This window comes from Sus scrofa, chromosome 6 (assembly GCF_054392235.1).
Source record: "Sus scrofa isolate SSC_HxYL_T2T_F1_AM1 chromosome 6, Sscrofa_HxYL_maternal_Yorkshire_Landrace_v2.0, whole genome shotgun sequence".
In the NCBI taxonomy this organism is placed as follows: Eukaryota; Metazoa; Chordata; class Mammalia; order Artiodactyla; family Suidae; genus Sus; species Sus scrofa.
The window spans coordinates 73,222,195-73,239,844 of record NC_139388.1 but is presented as its reverse complement, the minus strand read 5'-3'; the positions used below and the strand labels follow the sequence as shown (position 1 = coordinate 73,239,844).

The 17,650-nt window shown below is 44.8% G+C and overlaps 1 long non-coding RNA gene and 1 pseudogene across 2 annotated transcripts in view; one reads left to right on the top strand and one right to left on the bottom strand.

The window, feature by feature from the left end:
* Positions 1-2,959: 2,959 nt before the first annotated feature.
* LOC110261087 (uncharacterized) overlaps positions 2,960-17,650 on the bottom strand; it is a 37,409-nt gene continuing 22,718 nt past the window's right edge. Inside the window, exons 1-3 of one of the 2 annotated variants that reach the window (XR_014807024.1) lie at positions 15,617-15,754; positions 6,734-7,159; positions 2,960-6,247 (exon numbers count right to left, since the gene is read on the bottom strand). This is a non-coding gene — a long non-coding RNA (uncharacterized LOC110261087). Of the gene's footprint in view, positions 6,248-6,733; positions 7,160-15,616; positions 15,755-17,650 lie in introns of those variants that run through there. The other variant, XR_014807025.1, reaches the window with a different exon arrangement.
* Positions 15,084-15,831, top strand: LOC100627818 (serine/arginine-rich splicing factor 3-like; annotated as a pseudogene).

Below are 17,650 nucleotides of genomic sequence, written 5' to 3'. Positions count from 1 at the left end.
CTTGGATTCCATCTCTGGCCTGGGAAATTCTGCATGCCGTGGGTGGAAGAGAAAAAATGTAGGTCGGGTTTATATTCCTCCTCTGCTCAAACTTTCCAATGCCCGCCCCCTTCTCAGGCAGAATAAAATTCAAAATCCCTCAATTCTTCCTGCTCTGCACTGCTCTTTCCTCTGTCTGAAAAGTTCTTTGCCAAACATCCCTCTGGCTCACTCCCTCATGTCCTGAAGCCTCAAATGCCACTTCCATGAAGCCTTCCCTATTAACCTCTTAAAACTAGAACCCTCCCCCCTACCCCGCCGCCGCTAGCCTCTTTTCCTGCACCTGCCATCAGCTGACATACTCCACTCTCACTGCATGTATTATCAGGCTCTCCCTCCTAGGATATAAACCCCACAAGGGCAAGAACTGTGTGGCTGTGGGTTCACGGCTGTGTCCCAGCCCACAGAAGAGTGGCTGGCGCAGGGCAGGGGTCGGTAACTGAGGGATGGGCACCACGCCTGACCCAATGTTCTGTCTTCATCTGAGCGGCCACGTCACTTCTATTTCATCAACACATCCTGGCACCTCCTGCACAAGGCACACCTCGGGCTCTGCAGAACCCGGGGCTGCAGAGGCCAACAGGAGAGGTGCACCTCTGCCTTCCTGGAGCTGAGAGGCTGGTCTAGAGACAGAGATGTTAGAATGTAGCAAGACTCAGAATCAGAGATGTTTAGGAAACACAAGGACCCTCAGTCTGGTCCCAGGGGTCAAGAAGGGCCTGCCACGAAGTGGGGTGAACATGGAGGCCTGTCTACAAATCATAGATGCTAGAAGGGGTGTGGAGCAAAGGGAACCCTCCTACACTGCTGGTGGGAATGCAAGCTGATGCAGCCACTATGGAGAACAGTACAGAGGTGCCTCAGAAAACTGTCAGCAGAATTGCCCTATGATCCAACATGCCACTGCTGGGCATAGAGCTGGAGAAAACTCTAATGCAAAAGACGCATGCACCCCGATGTTCACTGCAGCCCTGTTTACCATAGCCAAGACATGGAAACAACCTAAATGCCCATCAACAGATGAATGGATAAAGATGTGGTATATGTAGTCATAGATCTATACAATACTCCTCAGCCATAAAAAGGAGGAAATCGTGCCGTTGGCAGCAACATGGACGGACCTCGAGATGACCCTATGACGGGAAATAAGTCAGACAGAGACAAGTATCATGTGACGTCACTTCTATGTGGAACGTAAAAGACGACGCACATAAACATATCTGTGAAACAGAAACAGACTCGCAGACCTAGAGAGCAGGCTTGTGGTTGCTGAGGGGAGGGGAGGGATGGACAGGGAGTTTGGGGTTAGCAGATGAAACCACTGCATATAGAATGGATAAACAGGAGTTCCCGTCGTGGCGCAGTGGTTAACGAATCCGACTAGGAACCATGAGGTTTCGGGTTCAATCCCTGGCCTCGCTCAGTGGGTTAAGGATCTGGGGTGGCCGTGATCTGTGGTGTAGATTGCAGACTCGGCTCGGATCCTGCGTTGCTGTGGCTCTGGCGTAGGCTGGCAGCTACAGCTCCGATTAGACCCCTAGCCTGGGAACCTCTATATTCCTCGGAAGCGGCCCAAGAAATGGAAAAAAAAAAAAAAAAAAAAAGAATGGATAAACAACAAAATCCTACTGCACAGCACAGAGGATTGTATTCAACACACTGTGATAAACCATCATGGAAAAGAGTATAAAAAAGAATACATATATCTATACATAAAATGGAATCAATTGGCTGTACAGCAGAAATTAACACAACGTTGTAAATCAACTATACTTCACTAAAAAAAAAAAAAAAAAGAAAGAAAATTGAGACCCAGTTGACAGTACAATTAGCCAGATGCCGAGAGAGGAGACGATAGTCCAGGCAGAGGAAAGAGCCGGACGAGGACTGGGTTGTGAGAACTGGGGCCAGGTCATTGGAGAACAATGCAGTGCAGAGACAGAGATAGAGACAGAATGTGGAGGAAGAGCTCCAGGAGGCTCCTGGACTTTATTTCCGGGCAGTGAGAAGTCAGGCTTGACGTCCGGAGTGATAGGATCAGATGTGCAAGTTTTTACCATTTGCTCTATAAGATGAAAAATGAGTTGTGGACAGACAAGAATGCATATGTGGGGAGATAATCTAGGCAGCCAGAGCTGAGAGAGGCTTGCACGAGCTAGTGGTTATGGAAGCAGTAGCAGGAAGGCAGTATGGGTTGACACAAAACCATCAGCTTTGGGAGCTCCCTGGTGGTCTAGCAGTTAGGATTCGGTGTTTTCACTGCTGCTGCCTGGGTTCAGTCCCTGGTCTGGGACCTGAGGTGCCACGTCGAGCCACTGCACACCGTGGTCAAAAAAACCAATGAACGAAAACATCATTCCTACTCAGGTACTCTGCCTTTCTGAAACGTTCATGATTCAAAGCACCCAACAACCTGAACAAGAGAGGCCAGAGTTGTAGACGAGCTAAATAAAAATGGTTCTATTGGGAGTTCCCTGATGGTCTAGTGGTTAGGATTCTACACTTTCACTGCTGCTGCCTGCATCCAATCCCTGAACTGGGAACTGAGATCCCACATCAAGCGGCTGCATGCCGTGGCCCAGGTAATAATAATAATAATAATACATGGGAGTTCCCATCGTGGCTCAGCGGAAATGAATCTGACTAGGATCCATGAGGACGCCAGTTCGATCCCTGACCTTGCTCAGTGGGTTAAGGATCTGGCGTTGCTATGAGCTGTGGTTGTAGACGTGGCTTGGATCCCACGTTACTGTGGCTGTGGTGTAGGCTGGCGGCTACAGCTCTGTTTCAACCCCTAGCCTGGGAACTTCCCTATGCTGCAGGTGTGGTTCTAAAAAAAAGAAAAAAAAATAATAATACATTTTAAAAGCTTCTATTATTACAATTTTATGTATTATTTTAGAAACATATGGCAAAGTGTTTTAATAGTATCTTATTTATTTTGCAAGAGTAATCAAAACAAATTTTTTAGAGCATTTGCCAGATTCAGTGTGTCATTAACAGAGAACAAAAATGGCTTCCAAATGGTATTAAAGATATAGCCCAGGAAGGTGTTTTATCCCATTTTACAAAGGAGGACGTTGAAGCTCAGAGAGGTTAAGTCACTTCCCCAAGGTAGCACAGCAAAGATATGATCATGCTAGGACTTCAACTTAGACTTTTGGATCCTGAGTCTGGTTTTGATCTGCTGAGTTTTCCATATAGTGCTGTGTCCATCAGAGTCCTTTGATGAGGGACCCTGTCAGATTTCATGTCTGCTTCAGGATTTTATTTATGAGAAATAACTCCACTTATTTATGAAGTGTCCCCTATATGCACAAGCCAGTGGTCGTGTCATGATGGGTTAAGCCGTCTCCTGACCTCGAGGGACTTACAGCCCTGTAAATGGACAATGCTGACACTGTCTGCACAAGACTGAAGGGCACAGAGTACAGGGCGACCAGGGCACAGACCTGGGCGTGGGAAGGGGCAGGCTCAGGGGAAATTTTCTCGAGGAATGATCACCTAAGCTACCCAAGGAGGGTTCTTCTCAGGAACCCCTAAAACCTTGCTCTAAAATGAATTCCCTGGAGTTCCCATCGTGGCACAGCGGAAACGAATCTGACTAGGAACCATGAGGTTGTGGGTTCGATCCCTGGCCTCTCACTCAGTGGGTTAAGGATCTGGCCTTTCCGTGAGATGTACTGTAGGTCTCAGAGGCCCCTGTGTTCCTGTGTCTGTGGTGTAGGCCGGCAGCTGTAGCTCTGATCAGACCCCTAGCCTGGGAACCTCTATGTGGTGTGGGTGTGGCTCTAAAAAGCAAAAAAAAAAAAAAAAAAAAAAATTTACATGAATTCGCAATTGGGAAGCACTTCCCTGTCTCTCTCCTATTTTCTTTCCAAGATAACAATCATGCCTTACTTTTAGAAAGAGCTTTAGAAAGTGATTGTTCCAAAGTGACTTTACGTACTCTATCTCATTTGATTCCTACAACCGTCCCAGGGAAAGAGGCCTCACGGATGTTATAACTACTATTTTGTAAGTAAAGAAAACAGGAACTCAAGGGATTCGATGACATTGTGCAAGTTTCTCACAACCAAGCAAAGAGTTCGATCCAGCACCTGACTTTCTAGACTTCTGGTCCACCCCTCTTTTCCTCCAATCCCAGATGGAATTGGGAATAAGACCAAGAGCTGGCTCTTTGAAAAGGTGAACCGAACTGACAAAACTGGCCAGACTCCCCAAGAAGAGGAGCAGAAAAACCCGAATAAATGAAATAAGAAATGAAAAAGGAGAAATCACAGCAGCTACTGCAGAAATACCAAATGGAATTGGCCATTTAGACTCCAAATATACATAGTGGTTCACATTCTCTCCTTCCTGACCCGTTTCCCGCCACCTCTTTTCTGCCTTCCGGCACCATGTGCAGACCGGGGGGCTTAAGCCTGTGAGCTGGCAGGTAAGCACAGTTCCAGAATCATTCGCAAATGCCCAGAAGATAAGTTAGTGCTTGGTAGGTAAATTCCTGAAAGAACCAATCAATTTAACTCAAAATAAACATACCCAGGGCTCACTACGATTCATTAAACTTCCCAACGTGACGCTGGATGATAAATTTGAAGGAAAGGGAGGGAGAAAGAATGACAGGAATGAATAGTACAATTTACTCCTTTTTATCAGGCCCAGAACAAGCTGTACTCCTTAACTCCAGGAGTACATGTTGTTTTTATTAAACTCATTAGTCACAAGTTAAATGAAGCAACCCGACAAAAAAATGTGGCAGGAAGGAATCCACAGACAGACGCTGGCCATCAGAGAAAGATAAATGAGGGGCCAACGATGAAAAGCAGAAAAACAAGATCACCTGAAATAAATAATGGCCACTTCAAGGTCATGATACTCTCACAGTCAATGTGAAGGGACCCGCCAGTTGTGAGGCGAGAAAGACTCAGCTTTGGGGACCAGATCACTGCATCTCCCAGTTTTCTGCCGGTATGCAGGGCTGTGCTGCTAAAGCCTTACAGGCTGTTATTATTCAGGCTTGGATTTATGGGGTAAAGTCCCTTCAAGCTACTACAGGGCCCTGGCCTCACTTTCTGATGCTAGAAAGCACTAGAATTCCTTTTCTACAAGTCCCGTCAGACCTTGCAGCCAGATCCAAGCACTTTTTTTTTTTTTTTTCCTCTTGAACAAAGGAGCAGCCATTCCCAAAGCCCAGCCCAACCTGAAAGACCAGATTTCCTAATGACAAGTCAGCCCAGAGGCCTGTCCCAGCAACTTCCTATCATGTTTAACCCCTTCCCTCCCTCCAGCAGGTCCCCAGAATTCTACCTTCAAATTCCATGAAGACTGTTTGAATTTAAAAGATGTGCCGATCTCTGAAAATCCTCACACCGAACCACTTTCTAGATATGTTTGCATAACATCCCTTCCTGCGCATCAAACAGGACGTAATAAGAGCCCTGCAGGAGGGAATAACCAGGACCACCAATGACTGCAAAGTTATATATTTGTCTTTCTTTCTGTCTTTTTTGAATTGAGGCTCACATTCAGTCACTTTCTGGGCGCTTCCACACAGGATGCTTTAGCCATTCTTCCCATGTAGACCATACCATTATTCGTATTGTATTTTATTTTGTTTTTCTTTTTATTTTCTTTTTCTGCCGCCCTATGGCACATGGAGTTCCCAGGCCAGGGATCAGATCTGAGCCACAGTTTCAACCTACAGCCGCAGCTACGGCAACACCGGATCCTTTAACCCACTGTGCCAGGGGCCAGGATAGACCCCTGCGTCCTGGTGCTACAGATTCGCCCCTGATCCCATTGGTCACAGGGGGGTCTCCTGTAGTCGTCTTTCTAAATCATACATCGTTCTAGTGAAAACATTAAATTAACAGTTCTGATTGTTTTTCAAAATATATCACCATGCAGTTGGGTGTCGGTTCACAAATAATATAGCTCAGATATCTCGAATCACCACGCGTCTCTCTCTCTCACAAATTAAACCCTACGCACTCCTACCCAGTAATGGAAAATACAAAGTCCCCAACGGGGTTTCTTTGGTTGCAATTGTTGGTATTCCTGTTCTTTTTAAAAGTCAGTCTTTTGGTTCTGGAGTTTAACGTCTCAGGATCTCTCTTAATCTCACTTAATACGTGTAATAAGAATATCTCCTTCTCCTCTTGTGTTTAATATATGTAGACAGGAAACATTTTGGATGTTCAAAATCCTGCGAAAAGAAAAATAGTGGAATCTGAAGTATGCATTTTGTATTAAAGACTAATAAAGAAATGTAAATGAGAGTGAAAGTTTTCCTTCTCTGCATGAGCTGGTTATATTTTCTTAGTTTTCCCTTTTTTTTTTCCTTGCCTGTGAAGTTAGGAAAGATTAAAAAAAAACCAGACAAATACTCTTTGATAGCAGAAATATGGAGGCAATGAACGTTTTCAAACACTGTCGGTAAGAGCATAAAGGAATAAGAATCTCTTTGGCTGATAATACGAAGACTCAGTCACTCCCTTTCATCCGATCATTCAGCTTTGATCCATTTATTCTAAGGAGATCATTAAAGATGCACAAGAGTGTGGGATAAAAGATGTTCATTTCAGAACCATTTATAACGGCCAACAGTGGACGCATCCATGGGGAAACTGAAAAACTAAATTGCCATTCCCTGATCACTACTGACCGAGGAACCCGTAGCAGAAGGCTTTACCTCTCACTTCTGGTTGTGCCCTGGACAGCAACGTAATTTAATCTGTGCGCTGGATTCTTCAGAAACCGAGTAAATGAGTTCAATAATTTCGTAGATAATCCATCAATCAGTCAAGGTTCCGACTAGAAAATTACTCAAGTTCAAGAACCGCATTAAACTTGTCTGCCCAAGTAGACAATTCCTTTATTTCAAAACATTTTCCTGGAGTTCCTGTTGTGGCTCAGCGGATTAAGGATATAACTGGTATCCTTGAGGACTCAGGTTCGATCCCGGGTCTTGCTCAGTGGATTAAGGATCTGGCGTTGCCATGAGCCATGGTGTAGGCTGCAGACATAGCCTGGATCCCATGTGGCTGTGGGCAGGCCAGGAGCTGCAGCTTCGATTCAACCCCAGCCTGGGGATCTTCTGCATGTCTCGGGTGCAGCCCTAAAAAGAAAAAAAAAAAAAGATTTTTTTCCTTTTCCTGAGTAAGAGCTCTATGCCAACAAAGAGCAATTTGTTGTGACTGATTCTAACATGGTCTGATTCTTTATCTTACAAATGAATACAGCAATGTTTGTTTATTTATTTATTAGCATTTAATTAACCTCATTAAATGAATAATTTTAAAATAAAGTACTTTCTCTAATAAGATCTCTGCCGTTTACATAATGGCCTCCTCACAAAATGAGCTATGTGACAATTAGCTTGTCACAGCCAGGGAGTGTTACCAGAGTTTACAGGCATCGAGTTGAGTCCCTGAATCTTCACTCCAGGCCCCGGAAGTGGATGCTCTTGTTATCCCCCCATTTTACAGATGCTCAGACGGAAGCTTAAGGGACTCGCCCAGGAACCCAGCTAGAATAGCAAAGCCAGACTCGGCATCCAGGCTTTCAGAGCCCAAGGTCTCAACCACCTGTCTCATCGCTATTAAAAGACAAGCATTAGATACAAATGGAATAATTAAAACGTATGCAACCTAGGTCAAGAGTGAACACGCACTGGGCTTGGGGTGAAATAGAAGCAGAGGAGGGAGGGAAGAGATTATCAAGGAGGTGATGATGCAAAAACCTACTCTGAGACTCAGGAAGGGGAGGGGATGGTGAAGAACATTCTAGGCCAACAGCACCCTGGGATCAAAAGGACTAGCCCAAGAGTAATTGGCTTGTCCCCGAGGCTGGAATACCAGCGATGAGGAGGCAGGAAGGCCAGGATCAGAAGGGAGGTTCTGTGTTTTGTCTTGTCCCCATCTTTATTTTGTGTCTTTGTCCTACTGGTTTTTTTTTTTTTTTTTTTTTTCCTCGGTGAAATACAGACAGAAGGATTTTAAGTGGCAGAATGACTTGACCAGGTATGTTTAGGAAGGAGCCATGGCTGTGCCAGCTGTGTAAAAGGCAGGTTGGCGGACGGAAGATTTGGGGGGGGGGTCAGAGTTCCCTGGTGGTTCATTGGGTTAAAGATGCGGCATTGTCACTGCTGTGGCACAGGTTGAACCCTGGAACTTCCGCAGGCCGTGGGGGGGCGGCCAGAAAACAAAAGACAACAACAAAAAAGGCGAGAAGTCAAAGTAGCAGCAGGGCAGCTGGGTTGGACAAGAAGGGACAGATTAAAAGCTTCATTTAACAGAATTCAGGGTTCTGATCACCAATTAGATGTGAGGAATTAAAGCACCAGTGAGGTGACAGATACTTGGCTAAAGAAAAATGACTGAAATACATATATACGCATGTATTTTGGAGACACCGTGCTGAGTAAACTATTTTTCTGCAGACCACGTAAGTTCCAAAGAGGGGAATTTTACTTTTTTTTCCTTCCTTGTATTTTCCCTCCTTACAAAAATGTCCTGAATCACAGTTGTTCTGTTTTCACTTTTAATTTCTGAATCACCTCAAGATAAACGCAGTACGTAAGACAGCATTGGTTTCTCAATCATCTCAGGTCCTTTGAATTGGTTAAGGATCCAAGCACACACATTGAATACAGACAATTCCTAGTAACCTTGTTTTTAAAGACAACATAAAAGTTGTTTTGAAGGTATAGACCTGATTTTGACCCAGAGATTCAAACCCCATGAAAATCTCCATTTCACCTCTTTCAAATTTTATCCTTTAAGTAGTCAGTTCCCTTTCCCAAAATACATCCGAAGGACTACAATTGCACACGTATGTTCTGGAAGATAATTAAACAATCCGTGTGAGTATCTTAGTCAATCATAAATGCGCCTTTGTCTCATCTAAACAGCAATTCAGTTCTAACTCGGCCTCCTACATTGTCCAAATAAGTGCCAAAGACCAATAAAGTTAAACACTAGGAAATGCATCCTTAAAGAATCAAACCTTGAAGACTGCGAAAAACGCTTTAAAAAAACAACTATCCCCAAAGAACCAGTGAGCAGCATCTGAAAACCCCATACGAGAAACAGTGAGACGGATGACACACCAGAGAAGCATGTTAACAAAGCCACTGTTCCCAGAGACAGGACGCAGATCTCTGCTAAAGCTGCATATCCCGACCTCCACGGCTCGGAGGCCAAATTACAGCCTAATTAGAGCCACAGAAGGCTTTGTCTCGGTCTTCTCCCAGGAGAGGCCAAGGTAAAGCTGGAATTGTAATTTGCAGGGCAGCCTGGACGAAGCATAGTCTTGTACCAACCTCTGAAATAAAAGCATATAGGGGAAAAGCCTTAATGGAAATATAAGACATGAGAACAATGGCAAAGAAAGCTCTTTCAGAAAAAAAAAAAAAAAAAAAAATGACAGAGTACATGCATTTTCTTCAATCCAGTAACATTCCCTTTTAGCAATAAATGCTGTTACTGCGTAATAAGGGCAATAAGAAAAAGTACACCGGCTTTGAAGTCAGACCAAGACCACTCACTAGCTGTGTGACCTTGGGCAAGTTGCTCAACCTCTCTGACACCTCATTTCCCTCATCTGCAAAATGGTGGTAATTATACCTGCAATTATACCTCTGAAGAGATGGTACAAAGATTAAATGAAAAAATAAACGTAAATGCAGTTGGCACCATGCTTGGCACAGAAGAGGCGCCCATAAACGTTCCTTGCAATACTCTGCCTGAAGTTTCTCCCTGACTTTGTATTTCTAAAACATAAGTTATTAGGAGTTCCCTGGTGGCCTAGCAGTTAAGGATCTTGCATTGTCGCTGCTGTGGCTTGGGTTTGATCTCTGGCCCGGGAACTTTTTTTTTTTTTTTTTGTCTTTTTGCTATTTCTTGGGCCACTCCTGCCGCATATGGAGGTTCCCAGGCTAGGGGTTGAATCGGAGCTGTAGCCTCCGGCCTACGCCAGAGCCACAGCAACGCGGGATCCGAGCCGCGTCTGCAACCTACACCACAGCTCACGGCAACGCCGGATCGTTAACCCACTGAGCAAGGGCAGGGACCGAACCCGCAACCTCATGGTTCCTAGTCGGATTCATTAACCACTGCGCCACGACGGGAACTCCAATGGCCCGGGAACTTCTGCATGCCCCAGGAAAGGCCAAAATATAAAATAAAATAAAATGGAATAAAATAAAATAAAATAAGTTCCTGTCCTGGCTCAATGGTAACAAACCCACCTAGTATCCATGAGGATGTGGGTTCAATCCCTGGCCTTGTTCAGTGGGTTAGGGATCCGGTATTGCAGCAAGCTGCGGCATAAGACGAAGCTGCAGCTGTGATTCAACCCCTGGCCTGGGAACTTCCATATGCTTCGGGTGCCACTGTAAAAAGGAAAAAAGAAAAAAGAAAGAGGAGAAAGGATGGTCTTTGTCCTCATGGGTCCTGCAAAACAAGCGAGAAAGCGAGACCTTGAAGTTTCCTTGTGGGTCAGAGGGTCAAGAACCTGGCGTTGTCACTGCCGCGGTGCAGGTTCAATCCCTGGCCAGGGAACTTCCTCCACAAATGACACAACAAGAATAAAGTTTAAAAAAAATACAAGTTCCAGCACAAGATTACATGATACCACCTAAATCACCCAAGCTACTCACAAGAGGGAAGAATTGATAGGGGTTAGAGCCGTGATGCTCAAAGGCTCTTTGGTGAGGGACCACTTTTGTTTGAATTTCCAATCCATCATGAGCCAACACGTGGTCCTCCTGCTCAGGGCTGCAGCACAGCTCAGGCCACATCCAACTCATCTTGTGAGTTCAACAGCGCTCAGGATGCTCTCTGCTTGGTCGGGACCAAAGCATCAGTCACGTGCTCGGCTGGGGGCTAATGCTAAATTGCCAAAAAGGCTCTTCTCTATTTTTCTGCTTATCTTATCACAGACCAGTAACAGTTTCGGAACTAGTTTGCAGCTTGTCGTCTATGGACTACTCTCCAAGTCGTCCTGAGCTGGACCTGAGTGGCAGGCTTCCATGGTTCCAGAGGGAGCGGTGGTGGACAGACAGAGCAGAGGTCTGGGGGCTGGGATGAGCCTTGCACGTGCTGGGATCGTTATTTTTGTCACGACTTGAAACAAGTCACTAGAATTTGGGGCAGGGTCTAAAAGAGGAGCAGCAAACAACGAAAAGCAGAGGATCTGCAGGAAGGAATCTCCAAACCGCTGCCTGACTGGAGGATGAGCTAGGGAGGAAGAGGAGCCTGAAATGCATTCCTGGATTTCCTGTGTGGCTGTCCCTGCTGTGGCGAAGGTTTGACCCCTGGCCCAGGGAACTTCCACCTGCTTTCGGCAAAGCCAAAAAAAAAAAAAAAAAAGAGGAAAGAATGATCATTAGAAAGACAACGAGCAAAGACCATTTCCTTGATGCCTAAGACTAAGACACTTCCTCGCATCATACATGCATGTACGTTGTCATTCAATCATTTCTAGCGGAGAATACATTTCTCACAACAGAACATAAGCTTTGGGAAGCTAGGGACCAGGTATCTCCTGCCTGGTTAACCCCACGACCCCCAGACCTTGCCCAGTGGCCTTTTTTAATTTTTTTTATTATTATTATTTTTGTCTTTTCTAGGGCCGCTCCCTCAGCATATGGAGGTTCCCAGACTAGGGGTCGAATCGGAGCTGTAGCCTCCGGCCTACGCCAGAGCCACAGTAACGCGGGATCCGAGCCGTGTCTGCAACCTACACCACAGCTCACGGCAACGCCGGATCCTTAACCCACTGAGCAAGGGCAGGGATCGAACCCGCAACCTCATGGTTCCTAGTCGGATTCGTTCACCACTGCGCCACGAGGGGAACTCCCTTTTTTTAAAGTTTTATTAAAGTTTAGTTAATTTTCAAGGTCGTGATCATTTCCACTCTATGGCTAAGGGATGCGGTTGTGCATCTACACACATGCATTCACTTGCTGAGTCTCTTCCCACATAGCTGACCACAGAATGTTAGGCAGCGTCCTCTGAGCTCTGCAGCAGGTCCCCCCCGCCCCGTTGGCCAATCATTCCACAGACCTCAGTTTGCCTATGCCAACTCCAAAGCCCCAGCCCACTCTCCCCCCCAACACCTGTCCTCTTGGGTAGCCATAAGTTTTTCAAAGACTGTGAGTCTGCCAATGCCTTGCATATAGTAAGCACACAATAAGTAGATGCAGAATTGGAAAAAAAAAAAAACTTAAGAAAGATAATTGATATACTTATTAGCGGTAGACAGTTTACTTTTTTTCTTGCTTAAAGCAGAACTAGACAAATTTATGTGCCTTATAAGGTTAGTGCTATGAAGAATATGTGAAAAGAAAATTAAGAGACACTGGGAAAATATGTTGGGTAAAAACTTGATGTGTGCTGTAAGAGGGGGAAAAAAAAAAACAAAGCCTCAGGATTCATAAGGGATATGCTTTAAGGTCATGGGAATAGAGAAATGTCCCCCAGGAGAACGCCAGAAATATCACTCTGCTACTTGCAATAAGTATGGGAGGTAGAGACATATATAGATACGGCTGCCTTTTTCATTCTTCCTCTTTCTCGCCTCCTCGCCAAAGACAGACATGTTTTTATACGCCGAATGAAACTTCCCAGGGGGACTCATTTCCCAGGAGAAGGTTCTCTCTGTTCATTCACTTAACCAACCCTCGCGGGAACACGCACCCTATTAGGTCCCAGGAGAGCCAGAGCCGTCAAACAAACTGGGTCTTGACCTGCGTGGCACCCATGTGCCCGCTGGGGTAGTAGGACACGACACGAAAGAGGTAAACAGATTTACCGCTGATGAAAAATGCTGTGGGTGCTCTGACATAAGGTGACATCGAAGCCACCACTCAGGAATGAGAAGGCAACCCTTAGAACAGCCAGGGAACGGACACCAGGTGGCCAGAAGATCACGGGCTAGAAAGGGACCATCTCTTTGACAGCATCTCCTACCACTCCCCTTGACACACTGGCCAGCCCCGCTGCTGCTCGAACATGCCAAGCACGCTCTTGGCCTCAGGGCCTTTGCCTGTGCTGTCCTCCCACACGCCCCTTAAACACACTTCCCTGTACCTTCCTCTTGTTCATTCTGATTCAGAGCTCTACTCAACAATTTAATAGGGAAATGGACGCTGCTGCCAAGGTATCCATGCCTGCCTTAATTCAGCAACTATTTATTGAGCACCTATGGTATGCCAGGTACAGCTCTGGCCCCGGAGGATATAATGATCAGATGCAAGATTAACTTCCTGCTCTCATTGATACTATATTCTAGTGGGAGAAACGGATGGTAAAACAAACACAAAATGTCTGAAAGCAAAACATGTTAAGTGGAGGAGAGTGTCTATTTTATTTATTTATTCATTATTATTATTATTATTACTTCATCTTTTTAGGCCCCACCTGCAGCATATTGAAGTTCTCAGGCTAGGGGTGGAATCAGAGCTGTAGCTGCCGACCTACACCCCAGCTCACAGCAAGGCCGGATCCTTTAACCTACTGAGCGAGGCCAGGGATCAAACCCACATCCTCATGGATACTACCCCTGGAGTTAGGGGAATCCCTAACCCAACATGACTAGTGTCCTGAGCTTGGAGGGGCGCAGCTGCAGGTCAAGGAATGCCAAGGATTAGTGGCCACCACCTGGCAGAGGCAAGGATTCTACCTAGAGGCCCTGGGAGGCTGGCCCTGCCCACTCCTTGACTTTGGACTTTTGGCCTCCAGAGCGGCACAGCAAGACATTTCTGTCGTTTTCAGCCACCTGTTTGTGGTGCATTGTCACAGCAACTCCAGGAAACAAATGCAAATGCCTGTTAGACATCTAAGGTCAGAGGTTGGGGTGGACGTTGAGGCTGAAGGTGTAAATCGGAAGAGAGCCTTCTAACACCATGAGCAAGACTGGACTTCGCTCTAGAGCAAAATCCAACAGTTTGCCATGGACAGGCTACAGGAGTTACATACAGGTAAGCAGAGGCCAACCTCTGGCTTAGCAAGGTCTACATTCTAAGATGTTTGCAGAAATTTAAGGAAAGCAGAGGGATCACCATCGTGTCATTACATCGATGGCACGGCAAGAAGCAGCGGCAGATAAAATCGCCATCAATGGTAAACCATTAGACCATACAAACATAACAGTAAATTCATGTTCCGATGAATATAATAAAAATGTCTTTCGTGGTGGAAAAGCAGCCAACAAACATAGACCATGGTAACTGGGATCTCAACACTTAATCAAGCGACAGAATTCAGTATCAAAGAATTAGGCAAAGACAGTAGCCCAGGATGATATATGATAAGTGAGATAGAATCAGCAGGCAATGATCAGATGCAAGATTAATTTCCTGCTCTCATTGATACTACATTCTAGTGGGAGAAACGGATGGTAAAACAAACAAAGCAAAACGTGTTAAGGCGTAAATGGAGAACATTAGCCAGTGAACAGTCAGCTTCCTATACATGTACACAGGGCTCGTTCATAAAAAGATTCCAAATTCGAAAATAGAATGTCGTTATATTCTTAGATTCAAACCACGAAAAAATAAAAAACGGACAAAAAGGAAAGATACCTTAAAGCAATCTAAACCTACAAACTATGAAACAACATCTAGGATGAAGTGAAATTCAGAGCATGTCAGATCATTTTCACGGTAAGTAAGATAAACACAGGAGTTCCCGTAGTGACTCAGCAGTAACAAACCCAACCAACTAGTATCCATGAGGACATGGGTTCAATCCCTGGCTCTGCTCCGTGGGTTCAGGATCTGGCATTGCCACGAGATGTGGTGTAGGTCACAGACGTGGCTCAGATCCCAGCGCCGCTGTGGCTGTGGCGTAGGTTGGCAGCTGCTGCTCGGATTTGACCCCTAGACTTCAAACCTCCACATGCCCTGGGTGTGGCCATAAAAAAGAAAAAAGAAAAAGCAAACAGCCACCATTTCGTAGACACCGCCTGGGGACAGCATTGGCGGGAGCGGGCGGGAGGGGAGGGGGAAGACCCAGCTGAGGGTGCATGGATTTGAGTCTCTGCACTTCTTACCTAAGATCTCGAAATGCATCGTGGTTCCTGTCCATCAGACCATAAAGCTTCTGTAGGTAATCTTGGAAACCATGGTAACAAGACTGAATTGCAACGTGCTTTTGGCTATTATGGACCACTCTGAATGGATAGGTTGCTAGAAACCCTCCTGGCTTTGCTTGTGGTGAAGCTCCCCCAAGATGCAGCTAACACCCTCTGAGAGCTGGATGGGAGAACAGAACATGCCGTGGCAGCTGAGTAAGAGCGGAGCTGTCTAAGGGTGAAAAGAGAAGTAGAAACCGTGGCCCATCCCAAAGGCTATAGTATGCATCTATTAACCCCAAATTCCCAGCCCTGGGAGCTATGTCTGGTCACATGTGATGGAGCAGGATAATGTGAGAAAAAAGAATGTGCACATAGGTGTGACTGGGTCACCTTGCTGTGCAGCAAAAGAATGACACAACACTGTAAATCAGCTATAATGGAAAAAATAAAAATCATTATTACAAAAAAAAAAAAAAAGGATATCGTGGCCCACCTCCTTCTTGGGGTTATCGTCCTCTAGATGGTTGTCGGAGGAGTCCTCCACCTTACCGTGCATCTCCAAGATGGAGAAGCTTCTCCTGTAGCCGGAGCAGGTCCCTTTCTAGAGATAGGAGAAGAGAGAGGTCACTTTCTCTGCAGAGAAATCACAAGCCGTCCTGGTCTTTTTCTAGGTCTCATAGCCCATCTAGGTCAAATGAAAGGAAATAGAAAAACCAGTTTGCAAGAGGAGTGGTGGACAGCAAATAACTTCCTTTGACAGGAGCATGTACAGAAAATTCAGGTTTTGTTTGAGATTTCCTAAGCATGGTGCATTTTTAAGATGGTTTAGCTGTTCGCATTTGTCTCTTGGAACAGTGACGCATGAAAATGTAATTCTCTATGGTCTGAAATGGATCCTATGAGGCGTGTAATACCAAGAATTGTTATTTTACAATGCTCCCTTAAGCAAAATGGAATTTGTTTTGACTTTTTTTTTTTTCAGTCTTGCATAGACTGATAATAAACCTATAACTCCTGCTCAGCTAAACTGTGATATTCAATATGATGGAAGCAAAACTGGCAAAAACTCAAAAGACTTTCCAGAGCTGGGATACGGTGTGCAGCTGTAGATGAGCAAGCAGTCTTTAAAAGCTGCTGTGAACACAAACCAGCAGGTAAAAGCTAAAGCTGCACCATGAAACTACTAGATTAGAGGTTTAAAAATCCCACTAGTCTTCCTACCAGACAAGAGATTGTCCAGTTGGTATAGAACCTAAGAAGTTTCAGGAAAATTAGTTTGCTTTTGCTTTAGGTCCTAAGTTCCTTCTGCAGTTGCTATGTATGAATACATAGCTCTTCGTAACATTCTTTATTTGAAAATTTGAGACTATTCGAGATGCTAATGTCTACCAGTTTAAGTGTACCCTGTAGAGCTGAACTTTGAGTTACTGTGCAAGATTTTTTTTCATGCTGTCATTTGAAATATGTTTTGTGAGAATCCTTGGGATTAAATTTTGGGTTACAAATTGTTGTTGCACCTGAAAGCCTGTTTTTCCTTTCGCAAAACTAAAATCTGTGAGCTTGGTACCAAATCCAGGTATAACATTCCTATTGGAAGCCATACTTATATTTTCTTAGAAAGGGCTTTTGACAATAAAATATTAGCATAATTGTGTAATAGTCGAACTCACTGTTACCATGGGTCTTGTCCCGCAGAAAGCAGTTGGTTAAACAAATCTAAACTTTGTAAGAAACACAGTTGAGGCTTTTGAAGTGGAAGGAATTGTGTCTGCCTAAGGGATAAAACTTATGTTTTTAGGAGTAGAAGCCAGGTCAAAGTCCATGGCACTCAGTGACCAACATTTTAAAGTACAGCCACCTGATATATTATAATCCAAAGTTGCCCATGAAAAAGGGCTTTTATCATGAGCATGACAACTTTCCACAAAGCTTTCAAAATTGCTTTCATTTTATATAATTGGAGGTGTTGCCTGGGAATTCTAAATCGGCCTGTCACGATGTAAAATCCACAATATGGTTAAAATGCAACACTACAGAGTTGCATACAGAGGCGTGCAGAAGCTTCCTCCTAGAAATCTAAAGGGTTGTTGTCGTTTCTAAGTTTTAGATTAAATTGTAATACAACCGTCTCGTGGCTTAGTTTCCTTAAATGTGCTATTCAAAGAGAGTTTTAGATGATGCTGCACTGACTTTCTTTAATATGAGAGACAAGTCATGCATCTATGAGGATATCTTACAAAATACAGATCCTAAACAAATGACTTCCAGTGGTCCTTCTTAACATTTCATGCAAATACCAAAGGGGAGAGGCATTGGTGTCATCAAAGCTCAGTGTGAGCCTTGTTGTAGGGGATATGGTTAAGGCTGCCTGCTGATTTACAGGAGCTCAGGTTTGGGGCCTTTTGTCTTTTGGCATTTCATAGCTTAAAAGCTTTTGTTATGAATAAGGCAAGATAGCTAAGAATTCAGAGTTCCCATCGTGGCTCAGTGGTTGATGAATCCGACTAGGAACCATGAGATGGGTTCG